Source organism: Conger conger, chromosome 1 (genome assembly GCF_963514075.1).
Source record: "Conger conger chromosome 1, fConCon1.1, whole genome shotgun sequence".
NCBI classification, from domain to species: Eukaryota; Metazoa; Chordata; class Actinopteri; order Anguilliformes; family Congridae; genus Conger; species Conger conger.
The window spans coordinates 81,291,531-81,304,906 of NC_083760.1; positions in this window are offsets into that span (position 1 = coordinate 81,291,531).

Genomic DNA, 13,376 nt, shown 5'->3' on the forward strand with positions numbered 1-13,376 from the left:
GTTCAGCTACATTTATATAGAGGACCAGGAAATCTCTTTTGCGCATGAACTAAAAATTTGATTGTCCCACAAGTTCATGTGCCACACCAACAGTAACCTAACCATGTCGATGTGGTGAGAAGTTGCACAGAAAGGCAGATTCCACTGTCAGCTGGTAAATAGGCAGTACTATAAGGAGCATATTTGTTTATGATGGTTAAACCTGTCACAGAAAAAGAAAAAAGTTCTGCCTTCTGTGTGATATTTGGAATGAATTGTTTTGCCTCTGTCCCTTGCGTGATCAGGTGTTGCGCTTTACGTTGCACTGCACAGGATTTTGACCCTTTGTCCCGCGTCCCACATGAGACAATGTCCCATATTTTCAAAAAGTGTCACATCTGTGCCCCCTTTCTATTGTTTTTTCCTTTCTCCGTGCTTTCACTCCAATCCTTGTTTTCCCTCTCTCCCCATTACGTGTATCCACTCCTTATATGTATTTCCCTGTTTTGTCTCAGCTGTTTCTCATTGTCTTTCGTCATCTGTTCCCCAGCACCCACACCTTTTAATCATTTAGTTCATTTGTAAGTACCGTAAGTACGCCTACTGTCAGATACGCCTCATACGGAAGAACGCACAGAGCTGTGTAAAAATTGGACTTTTACCTCCTTTATGGTTTTATATAACACTTTTACGAGTTATATCTTATTATCTTAACCTTTTAAATTTCAATCTATCGTTTAATGATTGGTTTTTTAAGTGTAAAGATGTTTTATTCACTTTTAATATATATATATATGTGCAGAGTCTGCCCACCTCTCATTGCCAAACCTGTAATAAAGAGGATTTTGGATAGATTTCAATTTTATATTCAATCAAAGAAGACGAGATGCATTTAGACTCGCTTGTGGAGGCCCATGGAGCTGGTGCTGGGCCCCGCCACTGAGCACCCTGCCACTGAGCACCCTATGTCAGTGATGGATCTGGAGGAGTGGCCCGGGTTGGGTGCTAGGCTGAAAGTCTGCAGCACACCAGCTCCAGTCGCTCCCTAGATCAGTGTTCCAATGGGCAGCCAATGCAGTAGGCCATGGGTGTCAAACTCTGGCCCGCGGGCGAAATTTGGCCCGCAGTGTAATTATATTTGGCCCGCAGTGTAATTATATTTGGCCCGCGAGGCAATATCAAATTACTATTAGAGCATTCACCGCTAATACTACAAATCCCATAATGCTCTGCTGTTGTTTTGGCGTGTCAATCAGGACAGGACCCAGACATGCCCTCTCCTCTGTGTCAGTTAGAGCTGTGCGATACTGCAAAATTCGGTTTCGATCCGATACCAAGTAATACTAGGTCCAGTATCCCGATACCGATACCAATACTTTTTTATTTTAACAGCAGCTCATGTACTTTCATGTAGGGGAGAGCAATATGTCATGATTTCTGAGGTGAAGGCATCATCAATCTTAAAACATTTTCATGACCACTAATGCATGTTTTGATTTCTGGACGTCCACATGTCTGTTGTGAGTACAACATGGTCTGCACCATCCAAAGATTTCTGCACTTTTGTTTGGCATTCTTCAAACATTTGTGGTATATTTTTTTCCATAATAGTTTTCCTACTTGGAATCTTGTAGCGTGGCTCAAGTGTCTTGACAAACTTTCTGAAACCCTCATCTTCAACTACAGAAACTGGTTGCATGTCCTTCACAATCATTTCAGTAAGGCTCCTGGTGATACGGACAGCTCTTGGGGAATCACCTAGATGAAATAACAGTATAATTAGGTCTATAGCCTATAGACTGCCTATACTTTTTAGAGTTACACAAAATTGTTATAGCCATTTTCACATTTCATGTTTGAGGTAGCCTAGGCTATAGCCTATATAATAATAATAATAATAATAATAATAATAATAATAATAACATTATTATTTAATATTGTATTATTATTGTTGTTGTTAAAATAATAAATTATATGTCAAGTTTCCATAGGTGGAATATATTATTTCAATGTCTCAATATAGTCTAAGCTATATTTAACCAGTCTGTCTGCTAAAATCCAATGATTCCCATTTAGCCTACAGTTTGAATAAAAACCAATGCTGAAGATCCGATTTGACTAAAATAGTAGGCTAATCTACCCTATATTGTACCTGGATAGACTTGTTCTCCCTGAAAAGCCTCCGTCAGTGAACCCTGTCTCTGTGTTGGCAATGGGCGGGGGCTTTCTGATGCATCCCCTCCGGCTCCGCCCTCCTCCTCACGTCTTTTCTTTTTCAGTTCCTCATTTTCTGTCTTGTGGATGTTTCGAATGTGCTTGGTATAAATTGGTTGTGTTTCCACAATACCGAACTGCCTTCCGACAGATGTCGCAGTGTGCGACATTGTTGTTCGCAGGCGTGAAATAGCCCCACACCACGCTTCGTTTCTTTTCAGCCATGATTGATTGGCGTCGACCGTCCGTTCTGATTGACAGGCAGGCAAGTGTGGGCAGGCAGCTCTCTCCCCCTCCAGGATAATCCCGGGATGACCCGCCCTACTCTGCCTCTTATTGGCTTAGGTTTACGCATGAGGATTGTTGATTGGTTATGGTCAGCCAAAGTGTTAGGCTAGGATTGGCTAGGCACAACAAAAATAGATAACTGGAATATCGATCTTTTCATGCTAGAATCGATCTTCAAAAGACTAGACATAGTATCGCAGGATCGATATTTTGAGATCGATCGGCCCAGCTCTAGTGTCAGTAGCGATCCGTGCTTCGGCAGGAAAGCCCCCGCTCACCCCGCCACCCCGTGCCTCTCTCCCAGACCACGCCGCGACCTCATACTACAACTGTCACCGTGTTACCCCTTCCCAAAAATGTCGAAAAGATAGGCAGAAAACAGAACTTTTCTGTACAGGTGGGAGGCAGAATATCTGTTTACATATGTAAAAGACAGACCTTTTTGTCTTGTTTTAGGGAGGGCAAAGTGGAGCTTTAGAATGTAGACCGCTGCGTGTGCACGTAAGCTCGGCAATACATTACTCACAGAAAACGTAATTTGTCCACTTTTTTACTTCACAGTAGAGGTGATCAAACTTACAATAACTAAGTGCTAGTGTGTTCTATTGTCGTGTCTATGAAACGACAGAGTCCAAATCTTCAATTTGTCGAAAAACATCTTCGCGAGGGAAAAGACGACACCAGGCAGCAAGATCTTCAGGAAAATCAGACTTTATTAGCACACGTGCATAAAGCCGGATCAGCTCTCCAGAACTGAACCCCGACTGGCATTTGTACACCCATTTTATACACAGTTACTCCACCTACAACTCCTCCTCAAACCGCATTCTGGCAAATCACCCACACTTTTCTTATCGTAACTCCTCCCAACACTCCTCCCACAACGTCATTGTGGCAAATTGCCAACGGTCCTTATGCTCTGCCAACTCTGTACAAAGTTCAGGGCATTCTGCCAACTACGTGTCCTCACTTCACCCCGCACCTGCTCTTGGCAAACTACCAGACCTCAGAAAGTTCTGGATGCCCTCCCTCTAACACGTCATCCATACACGTCACTCTGTATCTTTCGCTTTTATAAGACGAACTAAGCAGCAGTAATCATTGAAAATATACAGACAAACTAAACATTTCATTAATATTCACTTCTAATATACTTTTCTAATCTACAGACATACTAAACATTTGATTAATTATTCTCTTCTAAGGGAATACATGTACGTAGCATTCTTTGCTCTCATTTCAACAGTTTTCACTGTGGTTTCTTGCGTTTTCATAAGCTCAGCTATAATTAATGTTCTAGGTCAAATAGATACACTCCTGGCATAAAACATCGAGAGTCCCGGAGAAATCAGCTGTATAGTCATATCTTGCTCTGCCCGTGTCCTTGACAGTTTGGTCTACACAATTCAAGACGGCCCCCCCCCCTGCCAGCTGGCTGGGCTCACTGTGTAATCCTAGCACAATTTAGCAGTTAATCAGTTTGAAACTATACAGGGTACATATCATACTTTAATACAGATATATTGATAAACTTTTAGCACACATCGTCGAGAGTTTTGGAGGAACCAGCCTGCTCACTAAGGTGGAGTCTGATTTTGACTTGTGATTGGTTATCATGCTTTTAGGAGGGAGATCTTTCGTTCTGTGAATTTTTCCCTACATTCCCCCCTTTCGGGGTCAAAACCTATGGCCCCGAATATCTCCCTTGGCCAATGCACCATACTAAGTTGGGTTCCTGCACATCCCCTGCTGCTATAGCAGCATCCAATTGCCTCAGACTCCTCAATATAATGGCGTTTCCATGGTTCCTCCAACACTCTCTGCACAAGTGCATCCCGCGTAATTTGACTGGCCATAGCCGTATCACAGCTGTATGTATTATCCTAAGTGACTCAACTATTAAAATTATCACACACTTAACACGTTGATTCGTAGCACGAGGAATTGCCATAGTCCATGTAACAGGTGGGCTCCTGGATCCAACCAGTGGATGTGGTCTGCACGTCCCTCCACTGGTGAGCTGGCTTGATCTTCCAACCAGTGGATGTGGTCTGCACGTCCTTCCACTGGTGAGCCGGCTTGCAATTCTCGTACTGGGTCCGCTGGGGCACTGTTGGTGCTTCTGGCACTCCCAGCTGTAAGCTGGAATAAAATGACCCTAAAATACCAAAACCAAAATAACAACATACAACCCAGAAAAAACACTAGGCACGGAAATAAAGAACCATGAGACGCAGCTCAGGAAAAAACACAAACCAAAAATACAAATACCGGGGACAACGTCCCTCACCCACAAGCTCACATGAGCAAGAAAATAAAAAGAGACAAAGAACCTTTAGGAAGGCGTCTGGTTCTATGTGTTACTACTCTAAGTTCACCAAGTTTACTTTTATTTTTACTTTGATTATCTACTCCAATTAGAATCAGATAAATACCAGCTATCATAAATACTACCACTACCAGCATCATCAAAAGTGCGCTGATTCTGCTGCCCTGTCCACTGATTGGTTTGCCCACCATTCCCTGGCCCTCCCTTCATTTGGTTCCCACCCATTTGTAGTTCCCCCCCTTGTATATTACCTTGCATGGCCACTGGGTGAGGGATGCCGGAGAAGTTGTAGACCACCGCTGGCGGGGCGCCATTGGGCTGCTCCATGGTTCAGGTGTGGGGGGTGCTTTTGTTCTTTGGCTTCCAGCTCCTTCAGCTGCACAGTAGTTTTCTTTGAATGTCTTTTGCTTGATCTTCCAGCTTTTTTCCATCTTTTCGCGGTCTATCTTCAGCATGCGCCACATGATCCACAAACTCCCTGTGTGTCATGGTGTTCATTCCCACCACCTCATCGAGGCGGCACCGCACTCCTGGTGACATCCCCTCCCGTATGGCTTTACGGCATTATGGGATCTGTTTGTGCGTCCCTTTCGGTTATCAGCTTCCACCTGCGCAGCACGTACATTGTCAAATGGCCCACTGTCCACTGCTGTAGGTTTGCATCTGGGCTCTGACAGCGCCAGCCTGCTCGAATATGTCCAGCATTGTTTCCATCCCCACAACCTTCCCCAGGAGAGCCTTCAGGCCCCCGACAGCCAAGATTCGGCCGCTCATCTCCTTCTCCAGCACCCTGAACCAGTGGCTCACTCCATTCTGTAACTCAGGGAGATTTGTTATTACATGTTGCATGCCCTGAGTGGACCAGGGAATGTATCGAGGTACAGCAACCCTAATTAATAATGGCCCTACTATTTTGGGGAGCTCCTCCTTATCGCGAAACCGTATGGGTTTCTGTGTTGTTCTTGTTTTATTTTTAAAAAATTATAGTTCTGTATCACCCAGCTAAGTCCCTCTGCACCTGTTTTGACCCCCCTTCTCCACACTCCTCCTTCCCAAGGCCACACGTCATATGGAGGCGGAGTCGCCTCTTCGCTTCAGTTTCTACCCGTCGCCATTACGCTCTCCTTCTCCTCCGCATATTTTTCTTATCAAACGGCCATTTTGCCACCATTTTCTTAGTTCTTTTTTTGTTTCCACTTATCGGCGATAGTTTCTATCTCCTGTATACATTTAAGATACACCCCCGCTATTATCTCAATCGCCGTTTTCTTTCCCTTTTTCATTTTCATATACTGCCCGTAATACTTTTATATTATTATCTATTTATTTATATTTTTTCCGCCTATTATTATCTATATTATTATGTCTTTAACCTTTATTTTCCCTATTATTATCTATATTATTATATATTTTATCTTTATTTTTCCGCCAGAGCCTGTATTTTCTCCCATTAATACTTTTATTCACCCTTTGCGTTTCTTATCTTACACATGCATAAATAACGATTTTGACCTCCGTTGTCTCAATACAACGTTATATCCGCACACGCACAAGCATTCTAAGCCTCAGCACAGCGTTATTTTTACCTTTGTTGCCTCAATACAACATTATATTTGCACAAGCCTTCGAAGCATCAGCACAGCGTAACAGTAATTTCTCTTAACAACTTAAAACCGTTAGCAGCAACAATATAACTTCAGTCCGCAGTATCAATATACTTTTTTAGACTTAATACAAGTTCTGCTAAAAAAACATTTTCCAACACAATTAATACATTCTCACACCGTTTACTCACAGTTCACCTCGCACACGTTTCCTGAAAAGTTTGCTACGTTTTCCCCCTTAATTTAGTTGCCGGGTTAGTTATACGAGAGAATGTTGCCTCCGGCGTCCGGGAGAGGAGATCAGAGTCCTTGAATACTTTCATTCCCTGATAAGCTGCAGCTGCAGCCTATCAAAAAGTACTCTCCGCCCTGGTCTCCAGTCGCCGGGAGCTTCTCTTTCTCTTTCGTATCCCGGACGAGCCCCCAAATGTCGTGTCTATGAAACGACAGAGTCCAAATCTTCAATTTGTCGAAAAACATCTTCGCGAGGGAAAAGACGACACCAGGCAGCAAGATCTTCAGGAAAATCAGACTTTATTAGCACACGTGCATAAAGCCGGATCAGCTCTCCAGAACTGAACCCCGACTGGCATTTGTACACCCATTTTATACACAGTTACTCCACCTACAACTCCTCCTCAAACCGCATTCTGGCAAATCACCCACACTTTTCTTATCGTAACTCCTCCCAACACTCCTCCCACAACGTCATTGTGGCAAATTGCCAACGGTCCTTATGCTCTGCCAACTCTGTACAAAGTTCAGGGCATTCTGCCAACTACGTGTCCTCACTTCACCCCGCACCTGCTCTTGGCAAACTACCAGACCTCAGAAAGTTCTGGATGCCCTCCCTCTAACACGTCATCCATACACGTCACTCTGTATCTTTCGCTTTTATAAGACGAACTAAGCAGCAGTAATCATTGAAAATATACAGACAAACTAAACATTTCATTAATATTCACTTCTAATATACTTTTCTAATCTACAGACATACTAAACATTTGATTAATTATTCTCTTCTAAGGGAATACATGTACGTAGCATTCTTTGCTCTCATTTCAACAGTTTTCACTGTGGTTTCTTGCGTTTTCATAAGCTCAGCTATAATTAATGTTCTAGGTCAAATAGATACACTCCTGGCATAAAACATCGAGAGTCCCGGAGAAATCAGCTGTATAGTCATATCTTGCTCTGCCCGTGTCCTTGACAGTTTGGTCTACACAGTTCAAGACGGCCCCCCCCCTGCCAGCTGGCTGGGCTCACTGTGTAATCCTAGCACAATTTAGCAGTTAATCAGTTTGAAAATATACAGGGTACATATCATACTTTAATACAGATATATTGATAAACTTTTAGCACACATCGTCGAGAGTTTTGGAGGAACCAGCCTGCTCACTAAGGTGGAGTCTGATTTTGACTTGTGATTGGTTATCATGCTTTTAGGAGGGAGATCTTTCGTTCTGTGAATTTTTCCCTACACTATGATGTAGCTAGCATACGCGAATAGCACAAAGCCATACAATTTGCTTTTTAACGGCACTTGGTCATTCGAACGATATAAATAAAAGCATTCGATTAAGTTCGATGGTTCGATGATAAGATAAATGGCAAAAGTCCCACCATAGGATTTATTTAAATCTTTAAAAGTTATACATTTTCTGAATCGTCATTAATTCATCCTGTTTCTATCAGTGATTCGGCGTGATCGGACAGTTCTGTAGCTATGTAAATGACGGATACAGCACTGTTATTTGCTACCTAAACTTTGACGCACGCTCGAGAGCGTTAACATGATTGAAGTCTGAGATGTCTATTGTCAAAATCCATTGAAACTATTAAAAAGTAACCAGGGACTTTGGACTTATAAGGCTGGACATACCGAGTACCCAGCAAAAATATTGACCTGGCTACAGTCACACTTTTGACAGTTCGAACTGCCATCAACTGCCATGTATGAGCGCGTGAAGTAAACCAGTAAAAGCTATTGTTGCGTCACCATTTTCGATCTCCATAAATGTAAACAATGGAATGGCAGTGAAATCTGCCTGTTTTTCGGTGCCGTCGGGGTCCAGCATTTAACATTGATGGAACCGCCGTGTGCGCACAGTTTGCTGAAAAACTCAGTGTACTCGGCGCTGAGTTTAGCCGGCGATTTGCCGACTTTGATGTCCAGAAATGTAGATTTGAACTGCTTAGTAATCCTTCGCAGTTGATGTGGAAAACGCACCAACCAACCTCCAAATGAAGCTGATTGAACTCCAGTGTAATGACACGCTGAAGTCAAAGTATGATGCTGTTGGCGCCGCACAGTTTCCACAGTTCATCCCTGACACAATGCCTCAGCTCCGCACCCAAGCTGCTCAATTGCTCTCCATGTTCGGCAGCACTTATCTATGTGAGCAACTTTTCTCCTTGATGAAGATGACGAAAACATCTCACAGGAGACGTCTGACTGATGAACACCTCTCCACCTCAGAGCCTGAGCCCAGACATTGATGAACTAGCATCCAAGAAAAGATGCCAGGTATCTGGCTTGGGCACCTCAGATTAGATCAGTGTGTCGCAAACTGAGCAATAATTAACGTTTTCTTTATGCACTTTTTTTTGCTACTCTAAGGCCTGAATGGTTGATTCATTCATTGTTGTTATTTTATTTTCAAATTTATTAGCCTGTGGAAAAAGTTTATTTACCTCAGAAGGCTGCAAATAGAAAAGAGGTATACAATTTTTATTTAAATTTTATTTTATATGCCATTGATATGTTTTTTTTTTATTTGAAATTTGAAAGTTATATAAGCGTTGCTTGTTCCATATTCAATGTTAAAGCAAAACTTGTTTGGGTCCATATTAAAAGGTTCATTTGTTCAACGTTGGCCCGCGGCTTTGTTTAATTTTAAATTTTGGCCCACTGTGTATTTGAGTTTGACACCCCTGCAGTAGGCCCACGTCTCTCCCTCTAGCCCCCAATGAGCTACGCCTGGCAAATAGATTCCAGGTACTGGACGGGCTCTCCCAGCCCCTGGGAAAGCCTCAAAGCCATCACGCATCTCACGGTGCGAGTGATCTTGCCCCACCTGGGAGACAGATTAATCGCGGATCACCAGCTCCAAGTTTGGTGCTCCCTCGGACTCTGCCAGGGGACGGAACAGAGGGAGGGCTCCTGCCTCGGCCACAGCTGCGAAACCCACAGAGGAGAGCTACACAGGCGAATTGGCTTGTGCATAACTGAGAGCCCCCAAGCCGCTCATCTATTGCTTCATTTCGACCGGGAGTTCCTGGGAATTTAACTCCCAGGAACAAGTACGCAATGAACAAAAGGTTCCTTCAGCCTGCATTTCCACCGGGGGCTAAAGACGCAAATTAGTCTGAAGAAAAAAAGTGAAAACGTTCCACTCCAGGCCAGTAGATGGCGGTAATGCAGTAGATGGCAGTAAAGCAGAAGACTATCCAACAACAATGATGGCGTCATATACAACGGATGCGTGAATCAACACGATTAGAAAGTGTCCGAAATGCTAGAAGGGCTAGGCTACGCCAAACTAGAGCACGCAGACAGGCATGTTTACGTGCTATTTTGGAGATAGACCAAACGATGGTGGAGCTGGAGTAAACAAGCTCTGTAGCAGGCATTTAAAAATGCCGCCTGAAATACAATGCAGTAAACTCGCCCAATCAGAAATGACCTGCGCTGCTAGCCACACCCACACAAGTACTCGCCCAATCAGAAATGACCGGCGCTGCCAGCCACACCCACGCTAGTTCCTGGCCATCAGAAAGCTCTACCTCCTGAGCAGGGGCTTTTTTAGGGCTGAATAACGGCCCCGGAACGATGAGATTTGCCAGGCACGTGGTATGAAAACGCGTCGACTTCCGGCGAAATACCTTAGTTCCGGGATAAAGTTCCACCGGTGGAAATGCGCTATATCATATCTGGTTGTGGGTTTGTCTATGTTTAGAGGCGTAAAGCTTCGAAACGCAGAAACTCTCTGTTATCCAGGAGCACGAGTTTCGGATATTAATTCCAACATTTCCTCCGTCGTCCGAGAACAGGAATCTACCAAGACTTTAGTGGTGCACGTGGGTTCAAATGATCTCCGCCCCCGGCAATCAGAAAAGTTAAAAGATGACTTCATGGAACTTATTCATTCAGCTCTGGACAGCCAGTTGCAGCGCGTGGTCAGTGTGCCCATTTCATCGGTATCTTTCGGCAATATGGATTTATCATCGTTATTCTTGTCATTTATTATTTTTCATATTCATGTCTGGTGTTCTGTTTATATTCATTAGTCTTTGCACTCGTCTTCCCCTGTGATGTCTGAGTCTGAAAGTTTTACGAGCCCAGTCACTCCCCTGTCTGCGTGCCCCACGATTCGGGTTCAACCCTCCTTCCAATCTTGCATTCCTTACTTCCTGCTTTCTCTCCATTTCATGTTTGTACATAGCACTAATATACTAATCCCAACTAACATAGAATTTGTACAGTACTAATTATACTAACACAAAAATATGTTTGTCAGGCTAACAAACTAACATTCAGTAGTTTTGGGTATTTGTAATTTAAATCATTTAACTAACTAACTAACACATCTCCAGTTTCAAATCTGTTCTGTAACTCTGCCTCCCTATTCTATCACTGATTACTCGCTTAGTTTCAGCGAAGTATTCGCACCTGTCTCTCCGTATCTCTGCATCTCCTGATTCTCTGCAATTGACTACTCCCCAGTCCGGAGCCGTTTGTATTACATGTGTGTCTTTGTGAATCCAGTCCGCGTTTTTGTTTCCCCCTTGTTATTGTGCCATTACCCTTTCATGTGTCTCACCTGATGTTCAGTTGTTAGACCGGCCTCACTCCCATGCCCCACCTAGTTTGTCTCATTCCCCTGTGTATTCATACCTGTCCTTTTCAGTTGCACCTTGCTAGTTTCTCTTGTCCTGTTTTTGAGTCCCAAGCCCTTTATTCCTTCCCCCTGGTCTAGCCCCCTTATTTCCGAACCTTGTTTGTTTTCCCAAACCTTGTTTGTTTTCCTAAGCCCTGTTTCTTGTTGGATTTCCTGTGTTTGACCCCTGCCTGCTTTTTGGACTCTTCTGTTGGATCTACCTCTGTACTTTTGCCTGTGGACTGACCCCCTGGTTTTTGATCTTTCGCCTGTTCGTGACTACGCTGTCTGCCCCTTCACCTGCTAGTAAACCTGCCATTTTCCACACCCCTGTGTCTGCTTCTGGTTCCTCTGTCCTCCCCGCCTCAACATAAATATTCAGGTTGTGGCATTTTTGCACAGGATATTAGTGATCATAATCTGATTGTGTGCGTTAGAAACAGCAGATGCCAAAAATACAATGCCAGTGTCTTCACAAAAAGGAACTTTTGTAGAACAGGGATTCCTATGTAATTTATTTTATTCAGACATAGAAAGAACTTGTTATATCCCTGAGCCTGACCAGGCCTTGGATAATTTCTCTCAACTTTTTAATTCCCCTTGCTGATAAACATGCCCCCTTTAAAAAATTCAGAATAAAACAACGATCAAATCCCTGGTTCTCTGTAGATCTTTCTTCAGCCATTCATCCACCAGCCCTCTGATGCAAGAATCGCACAAAGCATCACGACTGACTAGCAAAATGACAGTACAATGATTGTAATAAAATAACACAGGGGGCTACCTGGTTAGCTTATGTTTTTTGTGATTTGTAGAGGATAGCTTCGTCTGAATCTCAGAGCTTGTTTCTACATCTTTTAAAAATTGTCCTCTGTTTCTGTTGGTGGCTGGCTTCCATTTAACCACAGGATTTATCTGAAACAGGCTCTGATTTTATTTTAACATAAGAATATGGCATTATCAAAGCATGATTTATACTTACCTATTTACCTGTCTATTTTGCTTTCTTACTGCTAAAGGCTGCTGTATGTATTGAGCAGGTGACTCTCATTTACTGTGTGAAATCATATTTTACTCAGCTGCAATCATGCATCATACACAATCAGGTAATGGATTATATTACTGGAATTTGGCAGACGCTCTTATCCAGAGCGATGTTCAGTTGCTTCGACTAAGCAGGAGACAATCCTCCCCTGGAGCAATGCAGGATTAAGGGCCTTGCTCAAGGGCCCAACAGCTGTCCGGATCTTATTGTGGCTACACTGGGATTAGAACCACTGACCTTGCGTGTCCCAGTCATTTACCTTAACCATTATACAGGCCGCCCTGTAAAATGCATAAATGGATAAAATGCAATGCTGTAGGAAGAAGTAAAGAAAGTGTTTGACCAATCGAGATATAGCCTAATGCAATCAATTTTATTCTAAGGAATGACAATTATGACTTCACTGGTTTTTCATCTCTTCGTCCCTCAGACATCTGAAGATGACAGCAGTGACTGTGCTCTCCTGAATAACGTAGGAAGCATATTCTACCACTAGGTGGTGTACAGTTTCTATCAAAGGTGAGCAAACTTGCGTGATGCTGATAATAATAATAATAATAATAATTGGAACTTATGTTGAATTCAAACATTCCTCTCTGGTGCGGATGTTGCAAAATAGTTTAAAAGTGTCAAAGTGAGCGGAGGTCCTCTTCTTCTTCTGGAGGCTGGCTCTCCTCAGCCTGCCCAGTAAGAGCAGTGAGGCTTACTGTAGCAGGTTAGGTAGTTTACAGAAACACTGACAGTTTGTTGAACACCAGACTAGAAAATACATTTTCTGAAAGAATTTCATGTTCTCATCTTTCTCTAACCAGAACAAACACATTAACTGCATCGTGATAACTGGAATACTATTTGCTGTGGTGAACATAAGTCAGTCTGACTGTTTTTAATAGTAATTAAAATATTGTTTTATTTTGCAAACTGTTTTATCCAAAGCAATTTACCGTTAATTAGACTAAGCAGGGAGCAATGTGGGGTTAAGGGCCTTGCTCACGGGCTACACTGGCACTTGAACCATCAACCTTCCGGGTCCCGAG